Raw genomic sequence first — 16,914 nt, forward strand, 5'->3', positions numbered from 1 at the left:
TCCACCTCAGATGTATCGTAGCATACTTCCGACATTAGGAATTTTGTTAGAATTACAAAATCTACAGGACGACAATCGTACTTCCTTGGCCCTTTCAACCTGGCCAAGCTCTCAAGCGCCACCCACATTAAGAAATGCCTGGTGGGGGTCCCCATTTGTGCTCAGCTTGGTGTATAATGTCATGGCCACCAGGTGACCTGCTGTCCAACTTCTTCTTCTCCCTGCGCTCCTTGGCCACTACACACATTCCTGTATCTTTTCCTCCAACAAGCTCCCTCCTCAGCCCCTCTCAGCCGCCACCCTCCTCAATGTACAGTAGCTCTGCTGATACGTGGACCTTTTCCAGCATGGGCTCTGGCATGGATTCACATGCTCGTGAATCTTCCCTGTCGTCAGGCTGGGAATACTCGATAAAAGAAAAAACAGTTTCACTTTCATTTTAAAACTGTATTTCGAGGGGATTGGGTCCTCCGACGTATTCCATATCTATGACAGGTAATGTCCACAGCTGTGCTGCTTCAGAAAATCTTTGGCGTCTGCGTCGATGACGTCGATGCGCCATCCCCGAGGACCTCCTCCGACGGCCGCGTCACCCGATGTGATAAGTAGGACGCATGAAGCCCATAGCCTCAGTTCCGTTTTTTCCACGAACGTGTTCGCTTCGTGAATCTCGGTACGCCTCGACTCGTTGGAGTTGCTGTTTTCTATATCTCGGTTCGTTGAACCTTTTCGGTTGGTTGTGAAGACCTGTTTGTGGCGATATCTTTCTCATCTTCGACCCCGCGTCCGGGCTTCAAGAACTGCGGGGACTGTGGGTCCAAGATGTCGGTCACGGACTCGCACGACGCCTGCCTATGGTGCCTCGGGGGGGCCCACGATACGGACGACTGTGTAGACTGCCAGTCGCTCACTGCGAAGGCCTTGCGGGAAAGCAAGAAGAAACTGTCGGTAGGCCGGGTGTCTAAGCCCCGGAAGTCGAGGTCTGCGGGGCTTTCGACCAATGACTCGAGGGGTGACTCTCCGCGTCGTCGTCGGAAGTCCGGTGGGTTTCCTTCCAGGAGTCGGTCTCACCACTCCTCTGCCTCTTCTAGGCATTCCAGGAAGCGCCAGCATAGGTCGCCTTCCCCGTCCTCTTCCGAGGACTCCGCCCGTCGGCGGGTCGCTTATCCCTCCATGCAAGCGACACCGGAGGAATGGGCTTCCTTTGGTAAGCAGATGTTAGCGATTCTGGAATCGCAGGGCACCAGTCCATCTGCGCCTCCGAGTGGGGTCAGTCGGCACCGGTCGAGAGACAACGCCCGTACGCCTTCGGGCTCGGGTGGTCGGCACGGCTCGCGGCAGAGGTCCCGCGCGGACAAGGGTAGCCGTTCTCGCCATGCCCGTTCCAGGTCCCTGTCCTCGACACGCTCGAGACCGTGTGATCCTGTGCCGTCTTCGAAGAAGACGTCGACGATTTCTCTCGAGGTTCTGTCTTCGAGGGGGTCGTCAATGCCGTTGGCGCCCAGGTTGTCGAGAGGAATGCTCGGAGCTCCGGCTTCAAGGACTGTCGACGCTGCAGATGCTGGAGGCGTTGCAGCTGACGTCGACGCTGATTCGCTCGGCGTCGACGCGCTTCTGTTAACGCCCGCGCCGACTCGCTCGGCACCCTCGACGCCTTTCGAGGCGATGATGTCGGAGGGGCCCCGTGGCACGGGGTCTGCCCCTAAAAAGGCTATGGCTAAGGTCCGGCACTGCTTTGGTCCGCAGAGGTCTTCCTCTCCCCGCCTGGAGTACATTTCAGCGGGTGATGAAGGCTCTGATGGCGGCCTGGTTCCGGTTACGGTTCCAGATGACCTTATCTCGGGCCATAGTCAGTTTGATGACCTGAGGCAGTCACTGCATGATGCCAGTGGACTGGACACCTCTCCGGAGGTGGAGTTTTGTTGGCCGGAGCCTGGCACTCATGCCGATTCGTCATATCGGCGCCTTATGTCTCGGGTTACCGAGTACTTGGGTTGGTCAGCTCCCCCAGGGGAGTTCGTTCAGGATGATCTCACGGACATCCTTGATCTCGGTCCACCCACTGACCCGGTTTTGCCTTTTCATATGGCTTTGCAGGGAAGGGTGGCGGCGGCTTGGACTGCTCCGGAGAGTCTCCCGGCAGTTGGCAAGTCTTTGTCGCGGAAATACCGTCCAGCCAGTAGCGACCCCTGCTACTTGTCTAGGCGCCCCACCCCGGAGAGTTTGGTGGTGCATGCGGCTACGGCCCCGGCAAAGCAGGCGTCGTATCCTACCATCCCTCCGGATAGGGACAACAAACGTTTTGACGGCTGGGCGAAGAAAGTGTTTTCTTCTGGGGGTATGGCGCTTCAGGCGGCCAACTCCATATGTGCCTTGTCTCGTTTCACACACACTCTGTGGAACTGTGTTGCATTAGCGGCTGATCATATTCCCGAAGGGGACGAACGGGATGGTTTCCTTGCTATGGTTCAGGATGGCAAGGATGCCACGTGTGAGGCCGTTCAGTTGGGTTTGGACTTGGCGGATTGTGTCAGCCGGTCCATGGCGGCGAGCACCGTAATGTGCAGGTTTGCGTGGTTGAGGAAGTCTGGGTTCGCTCCTGATGTGCAGTCCCGGCTGCTCTACATGCCCTTTGACGGTGAACACCTTTTTGGCAGCAAGGCTGACAAGAGCCTTGAGAGGTTGCAGACCTCCAAAGCTGCAGCGAAGTCCTTGGGCGCTGCAGTTCACCAACCTCCGCCTTTTCGTCCTAGGGGACAGCAATGGAGGGGAGGTTCCTTTCGCTATTACTCGTCCTTCAGTAAAGCGAGAGGAGCTAGCAGTCAGAGGCCATTGTAAGAGTGCCAGAGGTGGAAACAAAGGTACTCAAGGTGCCAAGGCCGCTCGGGCAGTTGCCTCTTTGCCCTCAGGCAACGCCGCAGCCGCTACCACTCAGTCATGAGGCCAGGTCCCATGATTCGCCGGTTGGGAAAGGCTGGCGCAGCATCTTGTAGAGTGGCAAGCGATTACTTTGGATGTGTGGGTTCTGGAGATCATAACCCACGGCTACTGTCTTCCTTTTCGGCAGAGGCCTCACGACAATCCACCAGGGAACCTCTCTTTGAAGAGTCTGGATCTGCTCCTTGCGCAGGAAATTCAAGCCCTGCTGGAAAAAGGCACAATAGAACTGGTGCCTGTAGCGGAGAGGAACAAGGGATGGTATTCCCCTTATTTTTTGATTTCAAAGAAAGACGGGGGATTGAGACCCATCATGGACTTGCACGGTTTGAACAAACTCCTCAGGAAGGACAAGTTCAAGATGGTGACTTTTTCTCAAGTCCTCCAGGCCCTTCAACTTCAGGACTGGTTGGTGTCTCTCGACCTCAAGGATGCTTACTTCCATGTGCCGATCCATCCCAAGCACAAGAAGTACCTGAGGTTCGCAGTTGGCGACTCGCACTTTCAGATTGACTTCTGCCCCAAGGGTTTTCACCAAGCTCATGGTGGTGGTGGCAGCGCATCTCAGGAAAGGGGGGGATTCACGTCTATCCCTACCTGGACGATTGGTTGATCAGGGGGAGCTCTCCCGAGCAAGTCCTGGATCATCTGTCCGTCACCTGCCACTCCCTTCACAGGCTGGGCTTCTCCCTCAATTTAAAGAAGTCCCATTTGACACCAACGCAGCGGCTCCAGTACATCGGAGGAGTGCTCGACACATCCCTGGGGCAGTGTTTTCCTCCTCAGATGAGGGCTATTCACATTCAGCAGATGGTGCACAAGTTTCAGTTTGCCCAGACTCTCCCAGCGTCCGAGTTCTTGAGACTGCTCGGCCTCATGGCATCCTGCATTCTTCTGGTGCCAGAGGCTCGTCTGCGGATGAGATCTTCGCAGTGGGCACTCAAGCTCCAGTGGTCTCAGTCCTCCGGCAGGCTGTCGGACCCTGTTCAGGTGCCGCCCTCGGTAGCCCAGGACCTTCTGTGGTGGGCCGTCGAGGGCAATCTGATGAAGGGGGCCCCATTTTTGCTGCCCTGGCCGGAGGTGACGATCGTGATGGACGCATCCCTCACGGGATGGGGAGCTCATGCCAACGAGCTGACAGTCAGCGGTCGTTGGTCTCCGTTGGTGTCCAGGCTCCATATCAATCTGTTGGAGCTGAGGGCCGTCAGGCTAGCCCTGAAGGCTTTTCTGCCGACTGTGCGGGGGAAGAGTGTCCTGATTCTGACAGACAACACGGTGGTCATGCACTACCTCAAAAAAAAGGGGGGGGGGCAGGGTCACTTCCGCTGTGCAGGGAGGCGATGCAGCTCGAGTTCTGGGCCATCCAGCAGGAAGTTTCGATCTCGGCAGTTCATCTGGCCTGAGATGACAACGAGACGGCGGACGCTCTGAGCAGACAGAGCATGATCTCTCATGAGTGGGAGCTGGCTCAGGAGATTCTCCTGGAGATCTTCGCCCTTTGGGGGACCCCTCAAGTGGATCTCTTCGCCTCCAGTGTCAACCGGAAGTGCAAAAGGTTTTGCTTGCGGGAATTTCCTCCAAAAGGGGCCTTAGGAGACGCGTTCGTGGTGGAGTGGTCATTCCCACTGCTGTATGCGTTTCCTCCAGTCCCCGTCATCCCGCAAGTGTTGCAGAGGTTACAGAGGTTCGGTTCCTGGATGAACCTCATTGCTCCGGCGTGGGCCCGGAGGACGTGGTACCCGGACCTTCTAGACTTGGCCATCTGCCCTCCACGTCGTCTTCCCTACCGAGACGATCTGCTCTCACGGGAGGGGGGGGTCAGGTTCTCCATCCAGAGGTCAGATCCCTCAATCTTCACGCTTGGCTTCTGAAAGGTTGAGGTCTAAGGATTGGGACCTCCCTAAAGACGTGATGGAGGTGTTGCTCTCGGCCAGGCGGCCGGCGACAAAATCTCTGTGCCGTTGGAGAAAGTTCTGCGACTGGTGCAGAGTTCAGAATGTGGATCCTTTTGAATGTGACATTCCCATGGTTCTGTCTTTTTTGCTTTCTTTGGCCCACAGGGGCTTGCAAGTGGGGACCATTAAAGGTTACCTGGCGGCGCTGTCCATATTTAAGCGCTCGACTGAAGAATGTTCCTATTTTAAGATTCCTTTAATTTCGCAGTTTTTGAAAGGGCTCACTAATGTGTTCCCTCTGTCAACTTTTTTGGTGCCAGGTTGGGATTTGAACCTTGTTCTTAAGTTTCTTATGGGTGCTCCGTTTGAGCCTTTACATTCTTGCCCTTTGAGGCTGTTGACTCTGAAAACTGTGTTTTTGGTTGCGGTTACTTCCGCTCGCAGAGTGAGTGAGTTACAGGCACTTTCAGTTAAGCCACCCTTCACTGTGTTTCATAAGGACAGGGTTGTCCTTAGAGTTCGTCCTTCTTTTCTTCCGAAGGTGGTTTCGGAATTTCATTTGAGCCAGAAGGTTGTTCTTACGGTGTTCTATCCTCCTCCACATCCTGGTAAGGAAGAGGAGAGCCTCCATAGGCTGCATCCTAGGAGAGCGTTGTGCTTTTATATCTCGCGCATGTCCCGGGTCAGAGTGAACGATCAACTTTTCATTGTTTATGCTGGAAAGCGTTTGGGACAAGCTGTGACGAAACAGACTTTGTCTTGTTGGATTATTTTAGCTGTCTCTGAGTGTTACCGCTTGGTGGGTAAGGACCCTCCGGCTGGTTTGCGGGCCCATTCTACCAGAGCAGTGGCTGCGTCTACTGCCCTGCAGAGGGGAGTTCTTATTCGTCACATCTGTGTTGCAGCCACCTGGGCTTCAGTACATACTTTTGTATGTCACTATTCCCTTGATTCCATCAGAGGGCAAGATCTGGCCTTTGACAAGGCAGTTCTCTATTCCGCAATTTGATTGGGCATGCTAAATTTGTATTCTAAATTGTTTCCCACCTCCTTGCTTGGTACTGCTTTGGGAGTCTGTCATAGATATGGAATACGTCGGAGGACCCAATCCCCTCGAAGAACAAGTTACTTTCTTACCTGGTAACGTTCTTTCGATGGGATGGTCCGACAACGTATTCCATATCGCTCCCTCCCTGCCTTCCCCGCTGCAGAATTTCTTTTGCGATTGCAGCTTGTGTTCCGCAAGGCCTTGTGTGTCTGACTGGCAGAAAACTGGTGGCACATGTTCTGGGAAAAAACTATAACTGAGGCTATGGGCGTTGTGCGTCCTACTTATCACATCGGGTGACGTCGGCCGTCGGAGGAGGTCCTCGGGGATGGTGCATCGATGTCATCGATGCAGGACGCAGACGCCAAAGCTTTTCCGAAGCAGCACAGCTGTGGACATTACCTGTCATAGATATGGAATACGTTGTCGGACCATCCCATCGAAAGAACGTTACCAGGTAAGAAAGTAACTTGTTCTTCTCCTCTAAACCAATCACTGTCCTCTGGGTCCTACCACCTGCATTCAATGACAGTCATCTCCCTGAGCCCTGCCTCGGGCAGCCATCTTCAGATTTGAACTGCACGCTTCAGTTTTGGGAGTCCTCGAGTTTGTACGTTTTTACAAGTTTTTCAACAAGAAAAGTTCAAAGAGCCCGTGCACACTTTTCCTCATCTACCGGCAACAGGGGCCCATTGTCGGTGAAGTTCTGCATCCCTCAAGGCCCAAGATTCATCAAAGTTTCTAGAAGGCCATCTAGGGCCTACATCGCACCCTCTGACCATGTCGGAGGAGAAAGAGGGAAGGTTCCTCTTCAGGCCCTGCACCAAATGCGGGCTACATAATTTGTTTGTGGAAGACAAGCACATAAAATGCCTCTTTTGCCTACAGCCGGACCACAAAGAGGTACAGTGCTATATATGGCAAGGTTTTTCTAAGAAGACGATGAAAGACAGCCACAGTAGGCTGACTGCATGGCTTAACTCCAACAAGGCCTCTGACCCGTGCTCCGAGCAGGGTCATGCTCGTCCAGTACCAGCCGGTCCGAAGAGCGGTCTTCTAAGTCTTTTGCAGGCGTCCCATCCGTGGGGGTCCAAGATGAGGCCAAGATCGGCAAGTCCGAGTCCACCGGGTTCGCCGCTGATGAGGATCCCAAGTTGCACAGGGCGCGATCGACATCACCCTCTGCCTCCATAGCCAACCTACCATCATCCTCATCGAATAGGAAGTCATCCACCCCGGAAAAGCTACGGGAGGGATCTGTTAAGGGGGGCGGTGGAGAAGATGGCTGTGCATCCCAAGCAGGCTCAACTGGCACAGTCAAAGTCTTAGCGACTCTCGACGGCTACCACTGCCACAGCAGCTGTGGCCGCTGAACCTACAAGGGTGGCTCCCATGGTGCAGAAGGTGCCCCTGCCCCCACAGCGAGGCACCAACCCAGATCCTGGTTTAGTCCTCTCGGTGACAAAAAGGGGGGGGGTGAGGAGGACACGAAACAGTCCTCCCAGATCGCCACTCAGACTATAGATGTTTCGTCCACGGATGACGAGGATCAAGAGTCCATGCATATATTCCACATTGGCGACAGGCCTAGATTTCCTTCTCAGCTGAGGGACATTTCCTTGTACATTCTATCAACTCCTCCACACCTGGGTGTTGCTGATCCAGATGAGGAGGTCCCCAGCACCGGTACCTGCAGCACCCCCAGGACCTTAATCAACCACAGATGAAAAAGAGGAAGCGTCCTCTGGTTCCTCCATATCAACCTCCTCCTCCACCACGTCGGGCCCCAGCTCCCCTAATGGACCCTGATGCGGGGACAGATACGGCCATGACTACGGATAAAGACAAAGACTCCGTCCCTGCGGACAATGAATCACCACATTTGGAAGCTCCTCATAGGGTTTCCCCACCGGGTGAGGTGGGATCATTCCACTCCTTGATCGACAGGGCATATGTGCTCTTCCAACTGGCACCCGAGGAAACCAAGAAGAAGGGCTTCTTGTATCAAAGGTGAGAGGCCAAAAGGAAGACTATCATGGCGGTACCCTTTCTGGACGATATTTGGGAAGAAGGCCTGGCCCTCATGAAGAACCCTTGCATGGCTCCAGCCAAGCGGAACAGGCTGGAGAAGAAGTATAGGGTGCTGGACTCTGCACCTAAGTGCCTGAGGTCGCAGCCATCACTGTACTCGGTGGTGTTGGTTGCTGCAAGTAAACGGTCAGCTAATCAATCTTCATCGCTGTCAGTCCCTCCAGACAGCGAGGGGGAAAGGATGGACGCCATGGGAAATTAAGTGATTTACACGGCAGCATCCACAATCAAGGTGGCCAACACCCTAGCAATCCTAGCCAGGTACGACAGGGAATTGTGGTACAAGCTAGGACCGATTCTGCAGTTCCCCCCAGGTGATAAGAAGATGGAAGCCCTCGCCCGCTTCCAGGAAGGAGAGGTGGCATCAGACCATGCCATCACGTTACGAGCCATGCTACGAAAAGGGGCGATCAAGCTAGCTCCCCAATGGCTCTGGGGCTCTGGAGTCTATTCCAGATACATTCTAGTCAGAAAGAAGACAGGGGGCCGGAGACCCAACCTGGACTTAAGACCTCTGAACAAATGCTTCAAGTCACAAAAAGTCAGGATGGTCATGTTGCAGCATGTACTCGGCTAACTGGAGAAAGGGGATTTCTTGATCTCATTAGACCTGGAGGATGCCTATTTCCATGTCCGCATTCACAAGAAACATCAGACATTTCTATGCTTCGTAATACAGGGCTAGCACTATCAGTTCAAGGCCATTTTGACTTGAAGTTGGCCCCAAGAGTGTTCACAAAATGCCTGGCACTCGTGGCGGCCCATCTACAGGGCATACACCTATACCCGTACCTGGATGACTGGCTGATACACGCCCGCTCGCAGGAGCTGGCCGACTATTGACAGATCTGGGATTGTCTGTCAACTATCCGAAGTCCTGCTTAACGCCAGGTGCAGAATGTGCTGTTCCTCTGCCCCAGACTGAACACGGTGCCTGGCGTCGCCCTCGGAGGAGAGGCTTGCAGCCATAAAGGTGCGGGCCATCAAGTCACTACTGGGCATGATGTTGTCCTGCATCTACCTCGTCCGACTCGGCAGGTTGCCGATGCGACCCCTACAATAATTTCTGGATGCCCATTGGATAGAGGTGTCTGGAGGTTTCACTGACAAGATACCGCTCAACACAGAGTTCTGACGGATGATAGATTGGTGGGCGACATGGGAGTGGACCCCCCAAGGCACAGGATTTCAAAAAACCCCATACCAGGAGATGGTCACCATGGATGCCTCCCTGGAAGGTTGGGGAGCGTACACCAGACGTCTGCATGCCAGAGGACTGTGGCTGCCAGAGGAGAAGGATCTGTATTGCGACATCCTGGAGCTACGGGCAGTGCTCTGGGCCCTCAAGTTATTCCTACCATCTCTGAAAGGCAAGGTGGTGTGGATCTTCACAGACAACACCACCACCATGTTCTACATCAGGAAGCAGGGGCGACACTCAATCTCCAGTGCTCTACAAGGAGGCCCAGGACTTGTGGGACTGGGCCATCGAACAGGGGATGTTCTTCATCCCTCTTCACCTGGTGGGAGTCAAGAACACCATTGCAGACTCTCTCAGCAGGGAACTCTGCTTCTGCTGCAAGCTTCGTCAGGATCAGGTGTACCGCCTGTTTGTTGAATGGGGCAGACCCCAGATTGATCTGTTTGTGATGACGGCAAAATCCAAATGCTAGAAGTTCGCCAGAAGGTTCCCCCAACCGAGGAGCTTGGGGGGCACATTCTCCTTCCCGTGGGAAGGACTGTTTTTGTACGCGTTCCCTCTCCAACTTCGAGTCATCAACACACTCAGACAGTGCCAATGCAAGATGATACTCATCGCCCTGGCGTGGCCGAGGCAGATTTGGTATCCGGACCTTCTTAGCCTGTCAGCAGCGCCTCCAGTCAAGTTGCCGGTGGTTCGAATCTACTCACCAGAGAGGGAGGCTCAATCCTCCCTTAATCGCAACCCAGGATCGCTGAACCTGAAGGTTTGGCTCCTGAAGCCTTTGAGTTTGTAGGTTGAGTTGCCAGCGGACTGCAGGGAGGTCCTCGCCAAGCCCAGGGGGTTGTCAACTGCTACGGCCATAAGTGGAAGCATTTTGCTACATGGTGCCGGTCGCAGAAGATTACCCCTCTGAGGGTCACAGCTCCTCAGATCCTTCCATACTTGCTGTTCTTGGCAAAGGCTGGGCTGGCTCATGCATCCATCAAGGTCCATGTGGTGAACATCTCCCGCTACACCAGAACCCCGGAGAGATCCTCGCTTTGTTCCCACAGACTCGTCAAGGAGTTTCTCAAAGGCCTTTTCCGATCCTTCCCGCTGGTGATGGCTCCTGCCCCGGCGTGGGACCTCAACGTGGTTCTGACAAGGCTCATTTGGGCCCCTTTGAGCATCTGCATCAGGCCCCACTCAAATTTCCCTTGTAGAAGACGACTTTCCTTGTGGCCATCACTTCTGCCAGGTGTGTATGTGAGATCCAGGCCCTATCCTGCAAGCAACCCCAACTGACTTTCCACTAATCAAAGGTGCTATTGTGTACGCACCCCTCTTTCATGCCGAAGGTTCCGTCAGAATTCCACCTCAACAAGCCTTTGGTGTTGCCTGTTTTTTTCCAGAAACCTTCATCGCCGGCAGAGAGGGCCTTCCACTCGCTGGACATTGCTCGTGCCCTGAAATTCTATGTGACGCGCACAAAGAGTTTTCGGAAAACTTCACAATTGTTGGTGAACTTTGGTCCTGTGAACCATGGAAAGGCCTTGTCGAAGGCTTCCATTTCAAGATGGCTCTCCATCTGCATCATGCTCTGCCATTGGTTGGTGAACCAACTGCTGCCTGGCCGTCTGGGAGCCCATTCCACCAGAGTGATAGCTGCGACCATGCTGTTCCTGTCTGATGTGCCCCTGCTGGACATCTGCAGGGCTGCTATGTGGAGGTGTGCACACACGTTCACAAAGTTCTACTGCGTTGACAGGGATTCCAGGGAGGAGCCCAGAGTCAGCCAAGCAGTGCTACACAACCTGTTTGCTTGAGGTGAGTCTGGTCCAGAGGTAAGAGTTAATTGCTTCTGTTGAGCCTTGCCACCTCCCATTGTTGTGTAATGTTGTGCTGCTCTGTATTATTCATGAGCATGTGACTCCATGCCATACCACATGCTGGAGAAGGTTTAAGCCACCTGTAACTATTGTTCTCCATCATGGGTCTGGATGGATTCACATGTGAAGCCTCCCTGCAGCCCCTCTGCGTCTCTCCTTGGTCATTCTGCCACTTTACATAGTTACCAAATCTGAAGATGGCTGCCAGGGTCAGAGCTTAGGGAGAACACTGCAATTGGATGGGGGCAGTATGACCCAGAGGACAGTGATTAGTCTAGAGAAGAAATACAGTTTTAAAGTGAAAGTGTTTTTTCTTTTGCCGAGGATTCCCAGCCTGACGACGAGGAATATTCATGAGCATGTGAATCCATGCCAGACCCATGCAGGAGAACAATAGTTACAGGTAAGTAACTTAAACTTTACTATTGCTGTGAGCAAACGCTCTCCCTGTTAACAAAGTGTCTTGTCCACACAACCAGCTTCCACCACTCAGTCCTGAAGAGAGGCCATGTCCTCTGTGCTTAGAGGTAACCCTTCTCAAACCTGTCCCACTGAAAACAAGAGCATCAGCTGCAACACTAGCAGTCCCATGAACATGGCGTGGCCTGAATTCAGTGTTCTGATTTAGGCATATCTCAACCCTTCTTCTCGGCAAACCAAAAACCACTGGACAAGAGACAGACCGCAAGTTAATGGCTTGGACCACTGCCTTGTTATCTGACCAGAAACACACCTTCCTGTTGCACAACCTACCAAGCCAGAGCATGAGTGCTACAACAGTGGGAAACGGTTATAATGCCATAATATTGTTCTTCTTTCCTTCCTTTCTTGTGGCGTCGCCTGGGCCACTGCTGGGCACACCACTCCTCCCTCAGGATGACCCCAAAACCTTTGCGACCAGATTCGTCAGAATAAAGATGTAGTTTGGCACTGGTGACCAATGGGACTCTCCCTAACCTAAACCCATTAATCCTAATAAAAAAGAACGCTGCATTATCATTATTATTTTATTTCTTATTATGCGCAGGTCACCCATAGGCCTCCAGTTCTCGCATGAAGGACAACAGCCAAAAAACGAGCAAGAGAATAGTCAGGGAAGAGAGAAAGAAGTCACAAATCCAGCAGGTCAAAGAAGATGCAGCAACAAATCAATAATTAGTGTTTAAAAAAAGGTTTTCATTGCCTTCATAAAACTGAGACCATTCCATATTGCACGAGGGGTTGGTGGTTGGTTGTTCCAGAGATCAGGTGCGTGCACATCAAAGCTTGCTCCACCAAAGTTTTTTTTATTTTAAAACGAGGCCAATAAAGCTTATTCCCCCATTAGATCTTAGTGACTTTGATATAGGAGCATCACACAGTCGATCAGCAAGCAAGGTAACTATGAGCATTTCTTGTGCAGGTTGCATTAAACGCATGCTCTGTGCCTGTGCAAGTCCCCCCACTACACAGAGCACATGCATTGGTCAGTCTAGTCACCAAACAGCCAGGTTCACTGTGGTGAGTGCGAATGTACCCCCCCCCCAATACACAGAGCTCACGCATTAGTCAGTCTACTCACCCAACAGCCAGGTGCACTCTCTGGTGTACAGTGCCATGTACCCTGGCAACGTGGAGTTCCTCAGTACCATTGATTCATGGGTAGATCCCGGAAAACAAGCACAACAATGGGTGATGAGGTGTTCAGCATCACAGACCATCTGCACATTTAGGGAGTGGTATAGTTTCTGGTACACTGCCTCAATGGCATGTCTGGCCAACAGCTCCACATGGGTGCAATCTAACGCACCTATGACGTTGGGCATGCATGCCAGTGCATGGAAGGCGACTTTGGTGTCATTCACCTGGGGGTGTTCGGGGTAGGACAATGTGGTCTGCCCCATTGTATTGGAGTGCTTCCAGTCCTAGAACAGGACCTTTGAAAAACAGGGTTGGGACAGCCCGTGCAGCTCACTCACGGTATGTTGGTAGGTGCCGTTTGCCAGGAAATGCAGTACTGACACTACCTTCAGCAAGGTGGGGGGATTGCAGTCCGTATGTTTATCAGGCTGTCTAAGTCGTCATGTATCAGGGTGACAATTAAGGTTGTGGTCTCCCTGTCAAGCCGGTATAGGCTGTGTATTTGGCTTGGGGTCAGGTTCCAGGGCGTTGCCCTGATATAGGGTATTGGTGGCTGCCTGCGGGGCGGTACCTGTTGTCTATTGATGTTCTGCATGGCTCTATGGTTCCTCATTCGCCTCTTGAGCTTCCACTGCATCCTCTGCCTCTCTGCTGCTTCCTCTTGTATCCTTCCTTACAGGGCCCCCAGCCCAATTGCTGCTACTACAACTGCCAGCATGGTTGTGTTGGGAGTGGGGTTGGTTGTGGGTGTGGTTCTTTACTACATTCCCAGTTGTCAATGGTGTGCAGCTGGGATGATTTTGGGCACCTGTGGCCTGTTGCTGCACACCTGCCACTGTTTAAAGCCTGGTCTGCGATGCCGGTATTACAGGTATGGTCTTCACGGTGCTGACACCATTTTTATGTCAGTGTTTCCATGTACTCGGTACTCGGAATGTGCCCTTATTACCGCTGTGCCTGTGCTTCAGGCACGTCCGGCGGAACATTCCACTGTTTAGGTTCACGGTGCTACCGGATGCGGTAGTGCCGTGGCTTTTGGGTTGCAGTAACAGTGTTTCTGCCATCACGACTCGTGATGTGCCGGTCCAGAAAATGGTGCCGGTATGGTGCTACCGGCAGTACTCTTTCTGGACCGGCATGCTTATAAGGAGGCCCATTGTGTGTATCATTACATACTTGAAAAGAAATATAATGTTTTTTTGCACAATATTTACAGAGAAAACAATCATGTTTTTTAAAGCAATATTTTTTTACAATTCACTGAACTTCATTATCCCCAGGATTTCCTAACCACACTAGTGGTATTAAGCCTGCATGTTCATAAACCAAAGAAAACCACTTGACAACAGAAGTTAGTGTATCTCTCATCAACTCCTAATACTGCCGATGTGTTTCGGATTAAAAAGTCATCCTCAGGGCGTGCCAGCTGTCTTTCGAAGGATCAATATTCAATTCTTCAATACATCCTTTTATAGTAATTGCTTTGCTCTCAATAGCATGTGCCCTCCTTCTCGCTTCATAAATACATAGGGCTCGATATCTAGCGCAGCTTCAAGCTGTTAGGTGTCCCTCATGTCTCCTGAAAAATGTTGCCCATGCCTGCAGAGCGTGTGTTTCAGCACCTTACCTTTTTCCAACGAACTTCCTCTTCAGTGGTGTCAAAGCCTGTGTTTTATGAAGTTTTGTTCATGCCTCAAAAGCCTGTTTTTCAGCTACCAGCACCGTGTCTTTTTCCAACGAACTTCCTCTTCAGTGGTATGCAAAGTCCTCTGCTTCCTTCTCAGTCCAAGGTTAGATTACATCAACTTGACATCCTGCTCTGGGTGACCAAATAAATATCCTGTTATGCTCAATGTATGTGCTCTACTGCAATAAACAAGCCATTGCTCCAGATTTCAGTTTTTATTGAGCTGATCTGCCTTAGGAATAACACAAATTCCCTCAAGAAAACCTTTGTCTTCACACTCAGTCTCACTAAATCACAGTTCTGCATTCATATCGTCTACCATAACAATGCTATACTAATAGCAAATAGTACCCTGGCGGGGGCAGCCAGCCAATCAGCTGGCTAGGAACGTGGGCTTGGATCTCTGGTGAAAGCCTGCGTTCCATGCCACCTGACGGCTGGCTCCCCCGCCGCCATCTTCCCTCCACCCTCTAGTTCCCTTGTTTTGTAGTTTTTCTGCCCCTCCCTTCCCCCACTCACCTTCCATCAGGCCAGAATGGAAAGGGAAGAGAGGCTCCATATGGAGCCCTGCTTCCCTTTCCATGGCAGCCATCATGGAAAAAGCATTTTCATTCTTACAATGGGACGCTGCTCACGTCCAGTTGTACAAGGGAAAATACTTTTTTTAGCACCCCGGGTTACCGCTTTGGCAACCCAGGATACTAATAGCCTTAATCCCCAGCTCCAAGAGCTTATAACAGGGGTAACGCCCCGGTGCCCGCCGCGTTATCCGCCATTAGCTTCGCTCGGGCCGATAACTTGGGCTGCCGGGCCGTTCAAGCCCTTGGAGCGGGGGATTAACGCCATAGTCTCAATCAATGTATCCTTTCCACTTTGAATTTGATGGTTGACGTGGATAGTAGATGTTTATTTTAATGCATAAAGGATCCATTCTGACGTTTTTATGCATGATCTGGGAACCCCTGAGAGAGAGTAGACAGCGGAGATGGCCACTTTATGACCCCTTTCCCATGTCCCCATCAAAAGTGCCTTCCCTATATTGAAGGCAAGCACTTTAAGTAGGCAATTTTTACTTCCACTGATCTGGTGGAGGTAAAAATTGCCAGATTTTCAGGGTGAAAATCCCCTTGTGGTACCATGGTATTTATCTCCTAACCTGTAAACGAGAGGCCTAAGTACTACCTATTGTCACGTTACCTTCCAGCTCGCGCACTCGAAAACATGCAACGTACAGTAATTGCATATTACAGAGGCCGCCAGACTATCAGATGAAGTACCAATGACAGTGGTGGGGCGATTGTGTGCTCCGTTGTGGGTCGTGTGCAGCAGAAAAGCAGAGTTTTACTGTACTGTCAAATGGAGTGGCATAGCATTTCTGTAAGTGACACTGGTGTGCTGCAGTCAAGCTGGTGTGTTGGAGGCTGGCACTGTTGTTGGAGGAAATTCCTGCCGGAGCCTGGACGCCAGTGTTAATCAATGCTTCACCAAAAGCAATGTGCATGAGTTGGGCACAGTTTACGTGAAGGCCCTAAAATATCTGCCAACCGAGTAATTCGGGGACATGTAATCCAGACAGTGAATGGAGAAACCCCCAGGTTTCTTTCCCGCCTGGGTTATGGCTAAAGCCACAACTGCTCCTCCTGTGCGCCTGTGTCTGTCTGGCCCTAGAGCAGACCCTATGACATGTTACTGGGCCGTAACTGTTCTCCATGGCCCAGTTTGTTTTACAAAAAAGGTCTAGGCGAGCTCTAGTCAATTCTTCATATAGCTCCGCCAGGGTGGGTGGCATCTCCTGCCCCTAGTCACCATATACATATCTATTAGCAATACACAAAGGTAGGAAGAACCTTTGGAAGAGCATACCAATACAGTGGTTGCAAAATTTAAAAGGCTTTCTTTAACCCAAAAGTGTTAATGGGCAGGTTCTTGTTATGACGAAGTTGCAGGGCTGCAGGAGGGGGAAACTGTGGTCCACGTAGGGAGAGACCTTATTGCCTGCTAGTGAATGGTGGTCTTGATGAAGGTGAACTAGGTACTCGACAAGGGCACTTCCAATTTTCCCATTGACCGGATCACTGGACCTTAAGCAAAGTGTGCTCTCCACTATGACCAACAAAGGCAACCCCCTAGACTTAGTCTTCACATCAACACCCCTCAGCACCTGTGCAGACCCTATCCCAATCGACTGGTCTGACCCCACCGTCATCCCACTATCGGTCACCCACTTGACTATGGGCCACAAAGGTCAGGCTAAACGCACCCCTCACTCAGTGCTACTTATTCAAACCTTCCCCGTCAATGAGCTAGAAGGAAACTTTGCAGACTTCACCACCACAGGGAATGCCTCAGTCCTCCTAGAGTTATTCAACAACTCTGCTATGAAACTAGTGAACACTCGTGCCCCCCCAAAAACCCAAGCTTGCATCCAACAAATGCTTAATCAGAGCCCTAAAGAAACAGTTGTGCAAAAACTATAACCCTGGGGACATCACCAATCACAAATCTCTCCTTGCCAACCGTAAGATTCAGATTACTGAGGCCAAAGCTGCATACTACTTCACCAC

Source organism: Ambystoma mexicanum, chromosome 6p (assembly GCF_040938575.1).
Source record: "Ambystoma mexicanum isolate Mex_15411 chromosome 6p, UKY_AmexF1_1, whole genome shotgun sequence".
Taxonomy (NCBI): domain Eukaryota; kingdom Metazoa; phylum Chordata; class Amphibia; order Caudata; family Ambystomatidae; genus Ambystoma; species Ambystoma mexicanum.